Below are 22,200 nucleotides of genomic sequence, written 5' to 3'. Positions count from 1 at the left end.
ACTAATATAATACCATATTTATCTGCCTCACTCAACTCTGCCCCGTATCACACAGTAAAAATCTCCTGGGATTGTGTTAAAGATAGTCTCGCAATAGCCACAACATTATTATGAGTGCACATGGATTCGCCCGCAACGCCCAAGCTAGTGAATACCTCGAAAACAGTCGCGACGACGGCACTAGTACAAGAAGCTGCTGCTTTCCACCGCTCTGTATTTACAATTTTGTATACTCTTATTCATTACAGAACTAAGGCATGAAAAAGCTTCAATTTTAATAATTTTTCACGATGTACAGTGGTAAGTCGAATCAACCGCCTAAACAATGATCCAGCTCTGTAATCGCAAAGGCGTTCTTCGCTGCGGGCAGCTGAGGCCATGACCTGCCCACAGCCTACCACCCCCGCCCTCCCCCACCCAAAATCGGAAGCGCAGGATGAGTGAAAGAGAAACCTGCTAAACCTTCCCCTCCTCCGGGCACGATAGAAACGTATCGGCTGTGTGTTAGTGGGAGAGGGAGATACAACCTTCGAGGTTCTGTTAGTTTCTCTTAGATGGCAGGCCGCAGAGCGACCGCCAGCGACACCCTTCCCGTCTGAAGGCCATCTCGCCACTGACGAGCTGGAACTAAGCTCCTGACCTCCCTACATAGTAACGGTCACCCACATAGGCATCTAGACTCTTTAGTGATCATATGATACAAAATTCATTGTTTTCGGGCCTGTAACCGTTTTTTACCGTGCACCAATTGCCTTAACCAGAATAGAGAGATATAGACTGAATGTTCTGAGCCAATATAATTCTTGTGCCTTGTTATTCTATCACAGAGTCAACTATTTCAGAGATAACCCCTATTGAAATGGCTTTAACTGTCCCTGCACCCAAACATTGTTAAATGAAGTAAAATTCAATAGATAATACTTGTTAAAATACTGTACTGCCTAGTAAATTAAAAAAGCATATAATATTATATTCACAATTTCAAAATGTTAAGAAAACTATCTCTGTCAATAAAGTGAAATTATCCTGTCGTTTCAAAAACTTAAGGCAGCCTCAATATATACACAACCTCAAATATAGCAGTCTTATCCTATTACCAAATGATTCATATGATCAACTTAGAACAATTAAATTTATTCTATATGGCAGTTACTTTGATTTACATTTTTTAACCAAAGCAACACAAGAATATTTTATAATAAATTTTGTTAAACGTGGAGTTGATGTGTATGCAAATAATGACAAACATTTAAAAAAAAAAAATACGTACTTTATTACAATACATACTTACAAGCTAACAAAAAAGATTCATGGTGAACTTATCTCTGCATAAGATGCAGCTGTAATAGTGTAAAGAACATTATTATTACCTACTATCCTGCATAGGTATTAAAAAATAAAATAATTATTGTAATCACTGAGTAATTTTGACCCTGTAAATGCAATAAAGAACTTTTTAAAAACTGGAGCTGAAGTAATAAAAACTAACACAAAACATCAAGTAAGAAAACACAAGAACATACATTTATTTTAACTTCCAAGCCAGTAAATAACACATGATTGAACTGTGGGGTTTGTGATCAAACAAATGCTTCCAGGATGTCAATACTGTACATTTATATTTGCTTACAGGACAACTTCAATAAAATTAATCCATATTACAATATGGTATACACAAAAACACGCACTATAATTGAAATCCGGTAAAAGAACACACGATATAACTGTGTGGTGTATAACTTACTGTATTTTACAAGAGTATCCACTAAGTAAATTTTTTAAGTACTGCTTTTTAAAGGATACTTATTATAATCAGTTTTACTCTCAAAGCGACTACATTTAAGACTGTAAATTCCTGGAGAGTGTGCCTTTTTAATTCCATTTACAACAATTACTTCACCATTCACAGCCATGAAACAACCATCTGAATAATTTGTGCCCATTACATATTTATTACTATCTCGAAACACAACATACCTTATTTAACCATCAACATTTTTAACAACAGATGACTGTTTTGATGATTTTATACAACACGAAATATCTTCACCTAATCACTTCACTACTTGTTGTAATGGATTGTTTGATGCACTAACCATGTTTTTAATTTCTTTCATGAAGTTTTCAAAGGGGAAAGCAGAGAAGTGATCAAGTTTACCAAAATTGGCTACATCATCTGCTATGTGTAACAAATTATGAAAATTGTAAACAAGTACTTCCTTTCCATACAATGCAGGTATTTCTTTGACAAAAACATGCATCAAATCATTTGCATAAGTAGGTATATATAGTTCATATGTGGGCACCGGAGGGCGGAGGGAGATTCGGAGATTCGAGGCGGTCGTCTTGGATTACGTCACTTCCGGCGGTCATCTTGTATTTGACCTTGACCTTTGAGCCCGGCGGCCATTTTGTTTTTTAGAACATTTCGACATTTCGAGTTTCGTCCGCCATCTTGTAAATCTTAATTTATTATCCGATTTAATTTAAAAAAAATTTAAATTTATAAAAAAATAATCATTTAATTTTACAATTATCCAGCACCCCATTCCTCTACATTACGATTAAATCATCGAGCACCCCATTCCCCTGTTACAATGACATCATCGAACACCCCACTCATCCCTGTTACAATTTTTCGTTCAACCACATTCTTTAAAATAAATTTATTATCAAAATAAAAAAATATATGTACCATCGTTGTCTGCCGGAGGCAGCCATCTTATTTAGTGGAGACCGCCATCTTGATTTCATCTGATGGATGTCATCATCGGGTGTAGGTTTCTAAAGTACGTTAGTGTGTGTAAGGTCGAGTTTCAATTCTCTACCAACATTATTATGACCCTTATAGACAAAATTCCACAAAAATCCACAAAATCCACAAAAATCCACAACATCCACAAAATCCACAGTCATTTCGTTGTTGTAACCACCATTTTTTCTTAAAGTCTTATCATTTATAGGTTTTAACTAAAATATATGTTATCAGTACTATCGTTGTGGATGCGATAGTTAAAGTAATGATAATTTTAAAAAAACATTTATTACTCCATCTTAGCGGACCAGAAATTTTTCAGAATCCTAACTCACAAGTAATATTCTCTTCTCATGTTTGCGTACTCGTGTTTTAAAACTGCATGGAAGCAGATATTTTTAATGTCTGTGTATAATTACATTCCTAAACAAGTTCATGTTTGCGCATATTTGTGTCTGCAGGAGACCGCCCTCTTGATTTCATCCGATGTCGCCAACATCATTCTAAAGTACCTTAGTGTAGTATGTAAGGTCGAGTTTCAATTCCCTGCCAGTGTTGTTATGAACCTTATAGACAAAAATCAACAAAGTCTACAATTATTTCCTAAAACTTTTATATAACAAGATATATGTCAACAAAAACGGAAACCATAAAACAAAAAATGGAAACTTTACAACAAAGTCTCAGCTTTGAGGATGCGATGGTTATAGTAATAATACTTAATAACTTTTTCTTCCATCAAATTTAATTACTTACTACCTCATAGTAGTCACAGGAACCAGAATTTTTTCTGAGTCCTAACCCACAAGTAGATAAGTATCTCTTATAAGTAGGAACATGTTCGCGTATTAATGTTTAAAAAGCTGCATGGAAGCAGATATTTTAAATGTTTGTGTAAATATCCGCCCCCCTAAAATTTTTAATGAAAGAAAAAAACACATGCAAAATATGCATATTCTAATTGTTAACATTTTAAAAGAAACATCATTACTGGGATAGCATACATAGGTACAACCTCAAATTAAGTTTATTACATACAGTGACTAATTAAAAAAAAGGATTATAGCTCTGGTAAATTATTCATTAACATACCATACACTTCAAGCCTAATTTAAAATGAAATTCTCAGAGGAATAAACATGCCAATCTACTATTTGTAGATAAATCTTCAAGGAAAACCTAGAAAACAACTACCAAACAATACATATTATGTAATTTAAAGGTACATTACAAATTAATGTTGTTACCTTCCCTAAACTTTTTTTAAGTTCCCAGAGCTTAGTTACTTCTTACAGGGCATCAGCTAGAGTAATATACAACTGGCTGTACTCCAGCATAGTCAGGATATGAGACTACTCAGGGTCAGGGGTTCGACACCTAAATGCCAAGTTAAGGTTTTCTAGAAGTATGATGCACAACAGGTTAACTTCGACTGATCTGGCCACTGGAATTCCACAATGACAATTGACACACACGAGGAGACTCTGAAACACTTTTATTACCAACAACCTCACTATCAAAACTACTACTACATACTTGTAAAACGCCATGCTACTTCCCATTCTCAATAATGCTGCTTCAGTTCAAATGTCTGCATCTGACAACAGGTTAGCTACATGGTAGAGCTAACGGCCAGCCTAATCTCGCAGTATTAACACTTCAGTGCTGAGCTCCATCCACACGGCACTAAAGTCAGCTGCCGACTGACTCACCGATGTTCCTCTGCTATCCTCCACCATGCTGCCACCGGTGGCGCATAAATATTCCTGGTGCCTATCTCGGGCAGCGTGCTCTCTCTGTACAATATTTTGGTGCTTCATAAGACAAATACATTTATAAACATACAAATACACATAGGAGATTACAAATATACAGTTACACTTTTAAATACTATAGTAAGTGTCCCTTTATCCTATTACAGACATATATACATTGGGTGGCAATGCTCCATGGAGGTCTCAAATTTCTGGAGGGTAACGGCATTGGACGTCATATGCCCTCCTCCAAAGGCCACAATGAAGAATTACCACCCAACCATAATGGTTGACAGTTCTTGAGGCCCTTTTTTTTACCACACTCACATGCTGCTGTGAGTCCTCATGTCTGGACCCCCTGTGATAGTAATTGAATTTGGATGTAAACTGGGAAACCATGCCAGCCCTCGTGCAGGTCGTTGAAGTGGTGACCTGCTGCCATGCTCGTAATGGTTCTATGGCACTCACCCAAGTCCGAGAGCAGGTAACTTTCTTTTTAGATGGCTCCGTCACACCCCTGCTATTAGGAAATGTCTGCCATAATTTGACATAAAGATAGTTCTCTAGTTCTTTCGATTGGAATTTTGTATAGACCCGCCTCACTGATGAACGGTTATGTCCCTACAGTTTCTGGGTGATTTCTTTGGGAGTTCTCTATCTGTCGGGTGGGATGACTAGATATTGTCCCAACGTCAGATGTGTCATCGCTCACTTAGGGAAGCTGGAATGTGTGGTCAACCTCCTCACAACAGTAGCAGGGGGCACATGCCTCCCATGGTATGGGTGACAGAGTGGAGCATCCTCGTTTTTAGCCTCATTTTCCTCTCTACGGTCACTATCCTGGGGTTCCTCCGTACTAACTCGGAAAGATGAGTATGTTAAAGACCAGTCAAGTGGCTATCTATGATCCGAAAAGGAACATATTTGAATTCGGCGGAAGAGGCAAATCTGTTCCAACATTCACCATGCCACATCTCCCGTAGTGTCCCTGGTGTGGCAGCCACTTCTCTGTTGCATAGACATGGATGTGGCCATAGACCCTGGTATGGGCTCACCTCCAGTTTCCTGGTGATCATTACCTTCCATGGGCTCTCATTCTGCTCCTGTCCCTCCTATTTTTCGACACCGAAGCTGAAATATTTCTCGTACATGAGGGTAAGGGGAACAGAGGAATCACATGCTTGGCCATATTTGTGTGGCATGGCATATCTGTCATTACAAACACTGATGGCTGGTGCTGCAACACTGAATCAATGCATGCCTGCTGCTCATGTGGAGTACCATGTTTCAATTAGGACAACGACATTCCGACCTCAGGAGCTGTGGGTTGTAGTACTTTCAAAGTGTATACAGTGCGGTGGCCATTGGTGCCCAGGTGCACCTTTCCCCCATGTACCTCGATTATGGCATCCTCCTGTGTCAGTCATAGCATTCCAAGGATCAGGTCGCCTCGTAGTTGAGGAACAACATGCACAGTAAAAGTACTCACCATGTCTCGGATCTGGATAGTGAGCTCTGCATAACCGACCATCGTGCTGTCACCATAATATGTGGCCAGCTGCAAGGGCCCCTGCTTGCACACCAGATCAGAAGAAGGAACCATGTGCTCAGTGAAGAAAGAGTGGCTGGCAGCCATGTCAACTAGTGCCTGAATAGGTTGGCTTCCAAGCAGTAGTGGGATGCGAAAGAGGTTCCCAATTTTGCGACCGTGGTATCTGCCTCTCTTCTCTGATGGCTCGGCGGCTGCTGCCCCAACAGAGCCCGATGTAGGAGATTGAGCTGATGCCATCGACGACCTGCCCTGGATCGCTGCTGGATGCACCAAAGCAACTCGAACACCTGGTGATACACAGCATTCTGTCACAAAAAGAACCTGGTCGGTAGTAGTATAGGTTAGCCGGTCCGGAAACAGGGTTCAGTGTGTGGAGCCGGAGTCCGCCATATTGGATAGTAACATCACGGCGGCCATCTCGGACGGTTGTGACCTTGACCTTTGACCTTGACCTTCAATTTGATCCTCAAAATCCGCCAAAATTGGGCTAGATTTGCCCAAAATTCCTAAAAATTCGCCAAAATTTCCATTTCTGTGGAAAAAAAATTCCACCAAAAAATCTCAAAAAATTCCACAAATTAAACATATCTCTTTTCGAGGGAAAAATTACCGTTTCGAGGGAAAAATTCCCGTTTTTAGTCCTTAAAAATCCCAGCGGCTGAAAATTCCTAAAACTGGCTTAAGCATCCTTAACTCAAGCCTCAGTTAAGCCATTTCTAGGAATAAGGATACCATGACCGCCATCTTGGATTGTGATGTCACAGCGGTCATCTTGGACGAGCGTAACGGGACACAGCGTAACATGACACAGCATAACGGGACATAACGTAATGGGACAAGTAGATCACGGTGGCAATCTTGGATCTGCCATTTTGGATGACGTCATTATGTTTTCTAGAAAATTCTGGCATTGTGTTGTCCGCCATATTGGATGATGACGTCACCGTTGCAATTATCGTAATGGTTGCCATCTTGAAATCTCGACGCCATCTTGGAAATCCGCAATTTTTATGTTAGAAAATCGGGATGAATTCCAAAATTCATCAAAAAAATTAACTTATTCGAATTCTGATTGATTATATCGATCACCATCCTCGGTTAAAACCCGGTGAGTGCAAAAAAAACTAAAAATGGCGACATGCTCCTTCCTCAATGGTGGATGCAGGCAGACTGACTCCTACCACTTTTTTTCAAACCATATATATAGTCAGATGGTATGACGACATGACCGCCATCTTGTCTTCGTCCGCTGGAGATCACCATCTTGTTTTCGTCCGCTAGAGTGTGCGGATACCATGTTAGTATAATTATCTGGTCACCACACCTTTGACCTTGACCTTAAAATTTGACCTTGAACTTTGACCTTGACCTTGAACTTTGACCTTGACCTTGAAATTTGACAGTGTCCTTGTTGACCATCATGGATCCGACATTTTATGTTCAGTACATGCTACCAGGAGCTACCACCTGCTGGAGTACGCCATCTTGTGTGTGTGTACTTGTATTATAGAGTACATTTCCATCTGGTTAATTTTATTCTAAACCGCTACAGTGCAGTAATCATTTATTATGGAGGTGCCCCCCGCCATCTTGAAATTCGGCCGCCATCTTGAAATCATGTAATAATGTAGCTAGAAAAGTGGGACAAAATCCAAAATTCATTAAATAAATTTGTAATCCATATAATGATTGTTTGGATCGACTAAGGTCCTTGGTTCGATCCCTGGCTGATACAAAACAACTTTAATTTAAAAAAAAATACTAAAAAAGTGTTAGGTTTGAGAAAATAAAAACACCACAAGTTCTTATAAAAAAATTTTATTACATAAATTCAATACACTACTACAAGTACAAAAAAAACACTGACAAATTACCAAAGCCTTTTGGATTCCTCGATTCAAACAGTCTTCTTATTGTACGGACTTAGCCTTTTACATGACTTTAAATGTCTATCCGATCCGTTCATCGCCACAGCCAGAGACGGACTGAAGTTCATAGCACTTATATAGTCTCATTAGCCGGTACAACACATGAGTCAAATCAATAACCATGTTCATTATACGTCTCGGAGCATTTTTTATAATGACGATGTAAGCTATCGAGACGTGAAATTAGTTTATTGCACTTATTGCACTGAAATTGTATTCTTTAAACATTATTAGAACAACCGCTTCTTTCATGTCTGCGAGCATTTGAGGTGATAGTAAATGATGCACCACAGTATTTGCACTGATGCGAAGTACGCTCTTCATTAATTGAAGTATTCAATGCTGATGAAACTTCAGCTGATGGTGGAACAGCACATATCGAAGTCTCCTCCAGTGTTGTCAGAGGGGTTGCCAACAGGATCTGCTCCAACATCGTCGGCGCCGACGTCATGGTTCCCGTAGTCGATGGTACATCCTCCATCGAGTACGACATTAAAGTCGGTAAAGATACCATCAAAGTCTCAAGAACAGGCAATTACACGACTAATGCACCAAAAGAAACAAACTAGGTGATCCGTACACCGATGATGGCAGTAACAAACTGAACATCCTGCTGTCTAGGACTCGTTTATATACATTAACTGGTTTGAATAATACGCTAGTCAAATCAAGAACAATTTACTAAAATACTAGAGTCAAAACGAAGGCAGCACATTTGGAAGCACCGACTACGAAAAGGCAGCACATTTGACAGCACCGATAACGAAAAGACAGCACATTTGGAAGCACCGACAACGAAAAGGCAGCACATTTGGAAGCACCGACAACGAAAAGGCAGCACATTTGGAAGCACCGACAACGAAAAGGCAGCACATTTGGAAGCACCGACAACGAAATGGCAGCACATTTGAAAGCACCGACTACGAAAAGGCAGCACATTTGGAAGCACCAACAACGAAAAGGCAGCACATTTGGAAGCACCGACAACGAAAAGGCAGCACATTTGAAAACACCGACAACGAAAAGGCAGCACATTTGGAAGCACCATCATCGAAAAGTCAGCACATTTGGAAGCACCGACTACGAAAAGGCAGCACATTTGGAAGCACTGTCATCGAAAAGGCAGCACATTCGGAAGCACCGACAACGAAAAGGCAGCACATTTGGAAGCACCGACAACAAAAAGGCAGCACATTTGGAAGCACCGACAACAAAAAGGCAGCACATTTGGAAGCACCGACAACGAAAAGGCAGCACATTTGGAAGCACCGACAACAAAAAGGCAGCACATTTGGCAGCACCGACAACGAAAAGTCAGCACATTTGGAAGCACCGACTACGAAAAGGCAGCACATTTGGAAGCACCGACAGCGAAAAGGCAGCACATTTGGAAGCACCGACTACGAAAAGGCAGCACATTTGGAAGCACCAACAACGAAAAGGCAGCACATTTGGAAGCACCGACAACGAAAAGGCAGCACATTTGAAAACACCGACAACGAAAAGGCAGCACATTTGGAAGCACCATCATCGAAAAGTCAGCACATTTGGAAGCTCCATCAACAAAAAAAAAAAAAAAAGGCAAAAAGGAAGCACAAGTTACGAGATCTAAGTCTTAGTTAGAAATCAGAATACAAGAAATAAAAACATTAAATTCTTATAATTTAAATTATTTATTTTATTGCTTTACATTATACAAATGCAAGTAAAACAAGCCATTATTGTATGTAGCTAGCATTCCTCAGTTCCTTGAGTATGAAGGATATTTCTTTGATGCACAAATAGTTTCCTGCACAAAGCGAACCATGTAGAAGTCTTAGCCGGTCAACCAATATGTTTGGATCTTTCCATGATGTGTAATCATTCTCTTCTACCACCATCTTCCTTGCACCTTTATAATAAATATTATGATCTCTGGTATCTTCCGTTTTACCACCAACCTCAGGGTAACTTTATGTTTGAGACGGTGATCATCACAAGCTTGATCAGATTTATTTAATATATCACGTCGTTTCCACCGTTACGGTCTCATTCTTCGATTTTAGCAGCTTTAGGTGCTTCATCATAGTCTATGTCTTTGTCAACAGCCTCAGAGTCACTGTAACAATCACCGTAGAAGGAATCGTCTTCACCCAATTTACCGTAATAATTCGATGTTGATGATGTTGAAGTGTCTTCATCGTCTTCATGCTTCCTTTTTAGGAGTCCATCATTTTTACAAAGTAGGAAAGATTTACTTGAATTCGGCTGGAATATATTCACACTTTTCACGTTAAGGATTCTTCCATTGTCTTCATTCTTCCGTAAATCATCAACCTCCTTCAATTTAAGTTCTTTGTCGCGATCGGAAGAGCCAAGAAAATTATTGTCGTAATGCAGATCACTCTTCCTTAGGCTAGTAGATTCATCGTTGTCCTCTAGCTTGTACGCAGGCTTGGCGCTACAAGTTCTGCCATGTCTTTTTAGGCTCTCTCTCCGCGTAAACGACTTGCTACATCGAACACAACTTATCATATTGCGCAGTGGATTTTTAACACAGTCATTCTTCTCGTGTTGTCTTTTATTCTTTCTCAAGATAAACTCTTTACTGCAAAACTTACACCTATGTTCTTTCGATACAGCGTCAGATCCCAAATCGGAATTCATATTAGTTACTGAGACTAATGCCAGATACCAATTGAGTGTTTTAAATGAGATCCAATACTTAAATAGAAATTTTTTCATATTTCATCAGCGAGAATTAATATATCTCATGCAAAAGTACTTTATGCATGTAGTTCTGCTTTTCAACAACAGATGTCGCCACATGTTGCTTGCAGGTAAATAATATTTAGTTCTTTTATGCGGGATGCGGGATGCTCACTAACGATCGCAAAAGAAGGATGGCTTCGCTAGACTTCAAGGAAAAGGAAGTTCGTCTTGCATGTTGGTGCTCCACAGATGTCTCATGGCGTAATATGTGCTCCTGATTATTCTTGCCAATATTATGATGGTTTTCTCCGTGTGCTCCTGATTATTCTTGTCAATATTTTGATGGTTTTTCCCGTGTTCTTGCAATCATTCCTGTGGTTTCTTCAAGTGTTTCTGATTATTCTGAGAAACCGCTCTCTGCACGGATTTTTTTTTGTCTAATGAGAAATTTCATTTTATTTGGAGTTACATTAAATTCGATAATTTCTGCTACTAAATCAAAACTTGCAATATTTTTATCAGGTGGAATTAACAAATATCATTACTCAGTCAAATTAATATTACGCCATGAGACATCTGTGGAGCACCAACATGCAAGACGAACTTCCTTTTCCTTGGAGTCTAGCGAAGCCATCCTTCTTTTGCGATCGTTAGTGAGCATCCCGCATCCCGCATAAAAGAACTAAATATTATTTACCTGCAAGCAACATGTGGCGACATCTGTTGTTAAAAAGCAGAACTACATGCATAAAGTACTTTTGCATGAGATATATTAATTCTCGCTGATGAAATATGAAAAAATTTCTATTTAAGTATTGGATCTCATTTAAAACACTCAATTGGTATCTGGCATTAGTCTCAGTAACTAATATGAATTCCGATTTGGGATCTGATGCTGTATCGAAAGAACATAGGTGTAAGTTTTGCAGTAAAGAGTTTATCTTGAGAAAGAATAAAAGACAACACGAGAAGAATGACTGTGTTAAAAATCCACTGCGCAATATGATAAGTTGTTTTCGATGTAGCAAGTCGTTTACGCGGAGAGAGAGCCTAAAAAGACATGGCAGAACTTGTAGCGCCAAGCCTGCGTACAAGCTAGAGGACAACGATGAATCTACTAGCCTAAGGAAGAGTGATCTGCATTACGACAATAATTTTCTTGGCTCTTCCGATCGCGACAAAGAACTTAAATTGAAGGAGGTTGATGATTTACGGAAGAATGAAGACAATGGAAGAATCCTTAACGTGAAAAGTGTGAATATATTCCAGCCGAATTCAAGTAAATCTTTCCTACTTTGTAAAAATGATGGACTCCTAAAAAGGAAGCATGAAGACGATGAAGACACTTCAACATCATCAACATCGAATTATTACGGTAAATTGGGTGAAGACGATTCCTTCTACGGTCATTGTTACAGTGACTCTGAGGCTGTTGACAAAGACATAGACTATGATGAAGCACCTAAAGCTGCCAAGATCGAAGAATGTGGCGGTGTCCTGAGACCGAAACGGTGGAAACGACGTGATATATTAAATAAATCTGATCAAGCTTGTGATGATCACCGTCAAAACTGTATCACGGAATGTAATTTTTAAAGAATATTCTCGGACAGGAGTGGTAAGAGAAAACATATTAAGAGTGCCAGTAAAGCGGAAAGAAAGAATTGTAAATTTTGAACCTGGCCTAACCAACTGTAAAAGTGATGATGAGGATGAGTTCCTTAGTTTCGAATCTGTGTCAGAAGAGAAAGTGGAGAGTGAGGAAATGGAGAACTCATATCACCAAAGGCAAAAGAGTCAGAGAACGAAAAAACTACCTTGCAGACTTGAGGATTTTCAGTTGAATTTTGTAGAAGCCTTGTCAGTTGGACAGTTGCCATCTTTCTGCCCTCCGATATCATTTAAGGAAGCTAAATCTAATGGTTGGGAGGAAGCAATCAGAGATTAAATAAGTGCACTAGAAGAAAATAAGACATGGGAAATTGTATCACTTCCTGAGAATGTGAAAGTAATAGATAGTAAGTGGATTTTCACTGAGAAAGAAGTAGATGGAAGAGTTACAAATAAAGCTAGGTTAGTGGCACGCGGGTGCTTGCAGAATGCGACTGAAGAGTTATATGCCCCAGTAGCAAGAATGTCGACCATTAGAATTCTATTTTCGTTACTGGTTGAAAGAAATTTGAAGATCTTGCAGTTAGACGTGAAATCAGGAACCAGTGTACATGTATGTCCCAGAAGGAGTGGTCCCAAGAGGTGGAGGTGGCGGTGCTGCAGGTGATATCTCAGAAAGTGCCGGGGTCGTCCCAAAAGGTGACTCTATAAGGAAGAATGAAGGTGGGGTGTCAGAGGGTAATTTGAACAGGAAAGAGGTAACTTTTTGTAAATTATTAAAATCATTGTATGGTATGAAATGATCACCTGAAAGATTGAATGAGAGTTTTAATGAGTGTCTTGTTAACTTAGGATTTAGGAGATCTACTGTTGACCCATGCTTGTACTTCAACAATACATCATTTGTACTTAAATATGTTGATGATGTAATAGTAGTGTCTGATGATGTTCATGTGTTGGCTAATGTAAAAACTGAGTTGATGAAGTCCTTTAAAATGAAATAATACTGCAATAACAGACAGATAACATTCCTAGGAATTGAGATGACAGTGTCTGAGAACCGAATTGTACTCACTCAGACACAGTTAATCGATATGGTTCTGGGTCAGTTTTATATGTCAGATTGTAAACCACAGCTTGTTCCAAGTGAACCAGGCATGTATGTTGTTGCTGATAGTACATGTACAGGAGAGGGGTGTGGAGCACCATTCAGAGAATTGCTTGGAAGTTTGATGTACATCATGGTTGGAAGCAGACCAGATTTGTGCTTTGCAGTAACTTATTTCTTAAAATTTCAAACATGCTACACAGAAACACACTGGAAACAGCTAAAAGGGGTGTTGAGATATGTTAAGGGTACCAGGAATTTTGGGTTGGTAATCTCCAAGAAGAAATCTTTCATTGATCCTCTGTGTGCCTATGTAGACTCAGATTTGGCAAATGATTGTGAGGATCGAAAGAGTATGACTGGTTATTGTTTGTATTTGTTTGGAAATTGATTTGTGTGGAGGTCAAAGAAACAAAACAGTGTAAGTCTTAGTAGAAGCGAAGCTGAATATGTTGCTGTATCAGAATGTCTGAAGGATTGTAAATATGATTTTCAGTTGCTGGAGGAAGCTTGTAACTCTTGTTTTAAACCAGTAGTGGTATATGAGGACAACCAGTCTGCAATAAGAATGGTAAATACTAAAGAGACAAAGAGATCTCGCCATATATAAGTTAAACATCACTTCATTAGGGAGGAGGTTGCAGCTGGAAATGTACAACTGGTATATGTTAGCACTGAGGAACAAGTTACGGACATGTTCACTAAAAGCTTGGGTAAAATTAAGTTTGAAAAATTTAGAAGCATGCTGGGAGTGGTAGAACTACAGAATTGAAGGAGGGTGTAGAATGCAATTCTGTAAGGTTGGCAGGAGAAACAGATGAAGGTGTGTGGAAGGGGTGAGAGAGGTAGTGTAAAGAAAGGATGGGAATAAAGGAGTGCTGTGTGTAAGTAAAAAAAAATAGTAGTTGTATTATTACCGAGTGAATAACTTGTTAAAATTAATATCTACCCATTTATCCATTGCCAATCCCGCCCGACCAAGCCTGTCCCTACAGACCTACAAAAATATTTGCAGATCTTCATGCCTCACACCCTTAAACTTTGGCAGAGGTATAGGTTCCACATACTCCAGAAGTGGCCGCGACTTGGTCTGTTCACTGTAAGCAGAGACCTGTGTCTAATGTTATTATCACTCTGTGCTGAGTCTGGTTCATTAACACTGACAACACTTAGAAAATTATTTACATTACCATCAATGTCAGTCACTCCCCCATTATATTGTTCCCCAGCCATAATCGCTAAGTCTATGTCAGACTTAATGCCTACACCACTCCTGTATAATTCACATTCTGGTCTGCATGTGCAAGAGTCTCCCAACAATATGTCAATTGGCGTAATCGCAGGCAATTCATCTTTATCACATATAACACAAGGGGTCTCCATAACAGAGCTTACCAGTAGGTGTATTTGGTTCATATGGGGGCACCGGGTCCTGGGTCGGGATCCGGGGAGCCACGGCGGCCATCTTGGATTGTGTCACTTCCAGCAGCCATCTTGGATTACATCACTTCCAGCGGCAATCTTGGATTTGACCTTGACCTTTGACCCCGGCGGCCATCTTTGATTCCGCCATTTTGTTTTATAGAAAATTCTGCCATTTTGTTTTCTAGAACATTTATTTTCTTTTAGGTATTAATGCTTTATTTTTATTGCCTATTCTGTCAATCTGGATTTATTTTAGTTCATAGATTGGAGCTCCTGCATAGAGGAAAGTGGGGTAAAACCGGGTATCAAAGAGTTTTGGACTTATAAAACCATCATTAAGTGCTGAATGGATTGTATAAATTAGCAACATTTAGTGAGACATATGATGTATCGAAAACCTAATATAGTTGAAATGAAATACTATTGTTTTGGATAAAAAATATATATATTTGAATATACAAAAATTTATTATTTTAGCAAAGGGTGGGGTAAAACCGGGCAAAGGATGGGGTAAAACCGGGTACCTTCGAGAAAGCTACTAACATGTCCCCTAGTGACGATATTTCTATATGAAATTCACACTTTACACTCTAAATTTTAAGAAAATGAGTTCACATAACTACATATTTAAGGCATATATAGAAATCAGCATTAAAAAAATAAAAAAAAACACTCCGAATATGTTCACTGCAATCTCAATGAGCCAAATATCTTCACACTAAGCACTGTATCCTGCCTTCTACTAACACTAAAGATACTGAATCCAGAAAATGGTTTAGATAAATCTTGTGGAAAATGAAAACATTATTTACGGCATATCTGACAAGAAACATTGGTGCAAAAATCACAAACATAATTTTACTCAAATCATGTCCACTGCACTCTTCATGAGCCCATTCTCTACACACTGAGTATTGTATCCATTCTTCTCCTGATCGTGAATACACAAACAATTCATTGCAAAACATACAGGCTGTGGTATCTTCTTCCTCTGAGGACTAACTCACTTCAGCATTGGATGATAACCACTCTTCCTGATGATTCTTCGTTTGTCGTTTCTTTGACTTTGTCTTCTGCTCAACTTCAAAGAGCTTTCTTCGTTTCGGAGGCCTAAGTTGTTTTGAATTGGCCAAACTTCTTCAAGTTCATTTTTATATGGAGTTGAAGTCAAAATTACAGTTTTCCCTCTTTTTCGGTTGGCTATCAATTTTGGTTGTTCATTTTGCTTTAGAAGTGGCCTGAGCATGTGAGAAGAAATCTTGAAAGATGATTCTTCACCTTTTGATGATGATGGCTGAGCTATGTCAATCAGTTCTAGGACTACAGATGCTAAAGGTGGAGCGGTGTCACTTGTAGGCCTAGATGCTGAAGACGGAGAAGTGTCACTTGTAGGCCTAGATACTGAAGGCCGAACTTGTATTAAGTTTTCTCCAGCAGATGATTGTCCTAATTCATCTCGTGAATGTTCTCGATGATGATCTGCTGTGGGAATGGATTGTCAGTGATTTCTTCAGGAGCATACAGATGATCGGGAATTGCATTTCGGTTAGATGGGTATATTCCAGTTTTTTCAAACCCACTGACAGCAGTTTGCATTACGCATGCTCTTAAAAATGCACCTCTGAACAATTTTCCCACTTCATATTGTCACGCGGTAAAATTTTACGTGTAGGGTTTATTGAACTTGGCTTTGCACATGTAGTGCTTTGTGAGCCCGCGTGAGTTCCTGACACTTGATTGCGACACTCGGGCATTGACTTTTGTTTTCCGGGCGCGGTAGATTGCTAACGCTCTCTGTTTTTCTGGGACGGTGGCGTGATTCGCCGCCCGAGGGCCTGGCCAGCTACGCGGGCGGTTGCGACATCCTGGCCTGGAATCTCCGGGAGCGTTGGCCGGCCTGGTTGGTTTCGCTGCGTTGCTGTTCTCGCGCAGGCGCGCGCCTGACGCGCTGGTGTTTGTGTCGCAACCTGGTGAGAAAAGTGCGAATTTGGCATGACCGGTGGAGAGGGGATAGCGTCGGTTGACGGCATGGCGGTTGTGTTGTGAAATCGCGGCCGGGATTTTTGTTTTCGCATGGAGTGTTCTCAATGTGATGACGATGTGAAGTGAAATTAATAAAGGGGGCCACCCTGGGTGCGCCCGGGGTGGTTCTTCTCGGTGAGGTGCTGGAGGTCTGTCGGAGCCCCGGCCTGGCGGGTAGCTGCGTGCTGCCGTTCGAAGGTGTTGTAAGTAATGGCGAACTCGTAATTTTCCTTCACCTCTTGTAACATCTGTGGGCGTATTTTAAAATTGTGTTAGGATGACTTAACGTTTTGATTCTTTCCAGGAGTGCAGGCAGTTTGTGGTATCCAGTAATGTAAAATTTCTTTCGTTAATTTTAGCTCAAGGATGTGTCGAGGTGTGCGTTAAGAATTATCATGTTATTTTAAAAAAAGTAATACTCGTTCTAAGAAGAGGATAAATTATTGTTTATTTATTTCAAAGGAGTATTTATTTTTTTTGTTACCAGAGTATTTTGACATTATTGACTTTATTTATTTATTTAATTAGTTATGTGTTATTTACTTATGTGTTGGTCATAGTTTACCGGAAATAAAACCTGAAACGATGTGGGATAAATAATACTTTTTTTTTCTTTCAGTCAACACTCTACACCCCCTGTCCTAAGGAGGTTAGACAATCCCTGTACCAGCTCTACTGCTACCACCCCCCCCCCCCCTAATGTTTATTTTGAAATCCTAAGATGTTATCTTATTATTTTTATTTTGAGTGACATTTGTGTAGATCTTGAGGGAGACCGAGGGCCCTTGCGACAAATGGTGTGAGGCGCCGGTTAAAGGTCTCTTGTAGGGTTGTTTGTGCTTTATTTTTTTTCTTCTCTTTTTTTCTTTCGAATTTAATAATGTTTTATTATAGAGCAGTGGAAGCAGTGTCGTGTGGGAGCACGCGGCGGACGTGTTGCGTTGTGCTTCACGTATTTTTATTAGTAATGTTACTGTTGTTTTGTTTAAATTTTATGGATAAAAAGTTTTTGGTTTAGTTAAGTTAGTCCCTCAGTCAGTCGGTCATGAGTTTTTTTTTTTTTAATCAGGTCACCTATTAAGATTTATTAATTTTAATTATGTAAATTTTAATTCCGGTTTAATGATTATTTAATTAATTTTTTTTTAAATTATGTCACCATTAAATTTTTGCAATGAATCTAAGAGTTTGTGTGGACTTTTTGTTTAGGAACGATGTTAAAACTTGTGTTAAGTAATGTTGTATACAGTGCTTGTTGCGGGCGAGGAAAGTCATGTGTCGTGGAGCGGTGAGGGGCGCGACGCTCAGCTGTGTGCTGACCTTGAGCGGCGGACGGCCTGGCGCGGCTCGGCTCGGCACGGCGCGGCAAGACTCGTTCCGGCCCGGTGTTTACCGGCCGGCTGGTCTTCCAAGGACACAGATAAGAGTTTCACAGTCATTCTTTTTTAATGATTTGGTTTATGTGCGTTATTAGTGATGTTGAGAGTAATAATTTTTAATAGAAGTTATTTATTTTTCATTATAATTATTTTTGAGTTTGATAAATATTAATTTTTTTTTTGAACTTTGCGTTTCGAATTGTAGAAGGTACACAGTAGAATGGATTAGCTATAAGAAAAGTGTGAGGTTTGTTTATTTGTGTATGGGTTGAGGGAATGAACTCCAGGGGAACAGTAAGGTATAATTTGTGTTGTCTTTGAGATGAGAGTTGTTGTTATTGTCCAGCCAGTGGAGCTGAGCTGGGACAATTTGAGGTGTCCCTGGGAGAGTAGGGACTGTAGCGCAGACCCATAGGAGATGGGCTGGCTACTGGTTAAGGGTCGACAGAACCCTGTGTTGTTAGTAGTTTGGGGCAGGAGTTCCCCATGGTAGTACCGAAGTGGCTATCCGGTATGGGATAAGGGTACCACTTCAAGAAATTTTGTTGGTGGGGTTAGAGTCCCCTGTGTAGTGGGCCTATAGGAGATAGGCACTACATCGAAATTTTTGGTTGTCCTGGAGGTGAATTCCCTGGGTTAAGTTTAGGAATTGTGTTAACTTTAGGAAGGAGGGGAAATAAGAAACATAAGTGAGTTTGTGTACCTGCCTAAGTATTTAATTGAATTTTGTTGAATTAATTTATGAGAAAGTTTATTTTGTCAATGATAATGGAAGTGAGTTAATTTTTTTAAACTTTTTTTTCTCTTGAGTAAAGTATTTAAAGTAATAAAGTTAAATAAATAGAGTGAGTTGTGACAGTTATGATAAAGCATTTTTGAATTTATTTTTGTTTATCCTACTTGGTATGTAATGTTTTAATTTTTTTTATCAACCTAATTAAAACTTAAAATAATTTTTTTTATTGCGATGTCCTTTATACTTTTGTTGACACAAGAAATAACAGTTAAAAGTATTTATTTTAATTACACGGAAATTTGTATTTAGCTTTGTGATACAGAGAAAACATTTTTTTTATGAGTTGTTTTGTTTGTACTTGATTCTTATCGGTTTTGTGAAAGTAGTGTTACAGTACTCAGTTCAGTGGTGACCTGTGACTGGCTTCATGACTGAGAATACTGTGCATGGTGTTGCTGGAGGTTCACCAGTAGCTGTTGTTTCGTGCTGTTGCTGTTTTCACCAGATGAGTCTAACCAGAGGGTTGCTGCATACAGCATAACAGATGTTAAGGTGAAAGTATTTTTATTTTTTTTATCATGTTCATTATGTTTTTGAATTTGGTTTTGGATGTTTAATACAGTTTTCATTTCAGCTTCCATGGATTGAATAACAAGCAGATTTTGAGTGAATAAAGAAAAATATAATTTTTTTTGGGCAACCTTATTTTATGATGTTGATTCAGGAATTTGTTTTATTAATATAACAAGATAAATAGTGAATAATGTTTAAAAGTAACTTACATAATTTTTGTTGATGTTGGCTATGGCCCTGGTTCGATTAAGTGGTTATTTGTTAACAAAATTTATTTGGTGAAGATGCCATTGTAGGAAGTTATGGAGTAATGTAGTACAGACCCTGGAGGAATGGGCTGTAGCGTGAGGGCATGGAGGCCCTGGTTGTGACTGGGTTCGCAGGGTAGGCGACCCTTAGTAAATGAGGAATGAGCCTGGGGAATGTTGTGTCCTTTTGAAGTAGCAGTGGCTACCAATGTAAGAGGCATGGATGGGTAGAAGTGGTGGGCCAGGGAATTGGCACCACGGGGATGATTGGTCAAGCCAATCCTGCTGCTGAGAATTTTTTTTTGATTGTTGGGTTAGAGTCCCACAAGGTGTGTCCACAGGAGGTGGATGTTAGGCATCTTTTGACTTTTGTTGTTTCGAAAATGTTAGAAGCATGTTGTTCAAGCGTGTATAGTCATCGATTTCAGGTTGGAGCCATTCTTGAACCAGGTGCCAGAGGTCAGACCCTAAGATGATTTAAATTTGGTTGATGAGAATTGGTAAAATTATTTGGTTTTGGTATTGAAGTTTGTACCTGTGGGTATGTTTAATAAGTTTTTTTTTTTTTAATTTTCTTTAAGACTTTTCAGGTGGCTAACCTGAGACCAGCTTTGTTGTTGTACTTAATAACCAAACCTTGTTTATAGATGATGAAGAACGACCAGGTGCTGTGGACATAGAAGTTCCGTGTGACTGTCGATTGTATCTGAATAGTGAATTGAAAATTAATGAATTGTACCCTTGTGACTATAGAGCTAAGTCTAAGTTTCAACTACTTCATGTGATCCCAGCAGCCTGGACCAGGTTAAAGAAATTAAAGATTTTTCCACAGACTGCTTCCAGCCACACAGTTTTCCCCTCGTTGGAGGATTGTTTAGATAAGAACTGGCCCTCTGCCATTCCTCATTTGAATTTCTCGGTTTCTCGGTTCACTAGATTGGACCCCATTTCTTTGAATAAACCGGTTGAAGTATTGAGTTTCATGGTCAGACATGTTCAGAGTATTGCATTATTTGCGATAGGGGGTACCCTATTTTTGATTATTATTAGAAATCCATACCTTGTGGGTATTGGAACGTTCCCACGTGTAGCTGCACTGGATGAGACCACTATGTTAAATGCTGAACTTACTGTTATGGTTTTTATATTGGGAATTGTAATTGGTATGTTGGCTTTTCTTATCTGGAAGTGTATTCAACTTAAACGAAGTGCACAAAAAAATTTGAAGATATCGTCCCCAGTCACGTCTGTTGAGGCATCCACGAGTGGAGAGGCTATGGACTTACGAGAACGATTACGTAATGAAAATGTAATAAAGGACAAATTGTCCAGTAACACTGGTGATGCATTTCTTGTAAACATCACACTTATCGAACCATGAGGTAAATTTTCTTTGATTGAATGACTCATCCTAATTGTTTACTGTTATCGCGGTTTGTAATTATTTCAAAATGTTATTTGTTGTTTAATGAAGAATTAGCTATGTTTTAAAACAAACTAAGTTACGACTAATTATTTGGGCACATTGGTGTATTGATTATAAAGATTTAGATTTTGTTTGTTAACCAGAGATGACCCTAGGTGTCTGTTATTTTGATAGGTTATGCTGGATTGGAGGTTAAGCCAAGAAAGAGTTCCTTATCTCCTTTACCTCCCTTCCATACTCCTTCCAGTGTCATGTACTGTGCGTCTGAACCAGATTTCCATGGACTCGGAGAGCCAGAACCAACTTTAAACTCGACATGTGGTGCTAGTGTAGAAGATGAACTGTTATAGCATCAATCATCGTGTCCATCCTCATTACCGAGGATCTGGGACTATACAGCCTGTACCTGGTGGTGGGAAAAAGTAACTGTTATCCCTTCCAAGAATTGTCGTGGGCTGTGTGTGACTCCTGTGGAAGTGCATTCGTCGGATGACCCCAGTTGATTGCGACATGTATGTGTGGACTCTCCGTTTCTAGAAGAGAAGAGACTGCTTGGTCGCAGTGGGGTTCACCGCTATCATGCTATGTTGAGAATCCAGTGCTACATTTCTGTACTAGTGATTTTGGTGAACGTTCTATCCCGCAGCTGGTTGCTGCCATTACGACTCTGTGAAGATTTTGGACTTCAACTAACCTTTGAAACTTTTGAACTACCTTCTGGTTCCTACCTAGAAGCGTATCCTCTTTTGCCCTCGGTCCTCTTAAAACGGGAAGGATATTTTGTTGCAAATTTCTTGTTTTGCTCGGGTTAACCTTTATTTGTAGGTTATAAGTTTTGTATCCTAATTATTGAATCTGCGGGGTAAACAGGCGCCTGGGTTCATCAATAGTTAGGCATTTTTGGTTTCCCATACCTACCTTGTTTGAGATTTGCCTATGTTAGACACATGTTAGACACTGTTAAATTACATTAATGAAAGGTTAAATTTACA

Source organism: Bacillus rossius, chromosome 3 (genome assembly GCF_032445375.1).
Source record: "Bacillus rossius redtenbacheri isolate Brsri chromosome 3, Brsri_v3, whole genome shotgun sequence".
Classification (NCBI taxonomy): Eukaryota; Metazoa; Arthropoda; class Insecta; order Phasmatodea; family Bacillidae; genus Bacillus; species Bacillus rossius.
Note: the sequence above shows the minus strand (reverse complement) of the source record.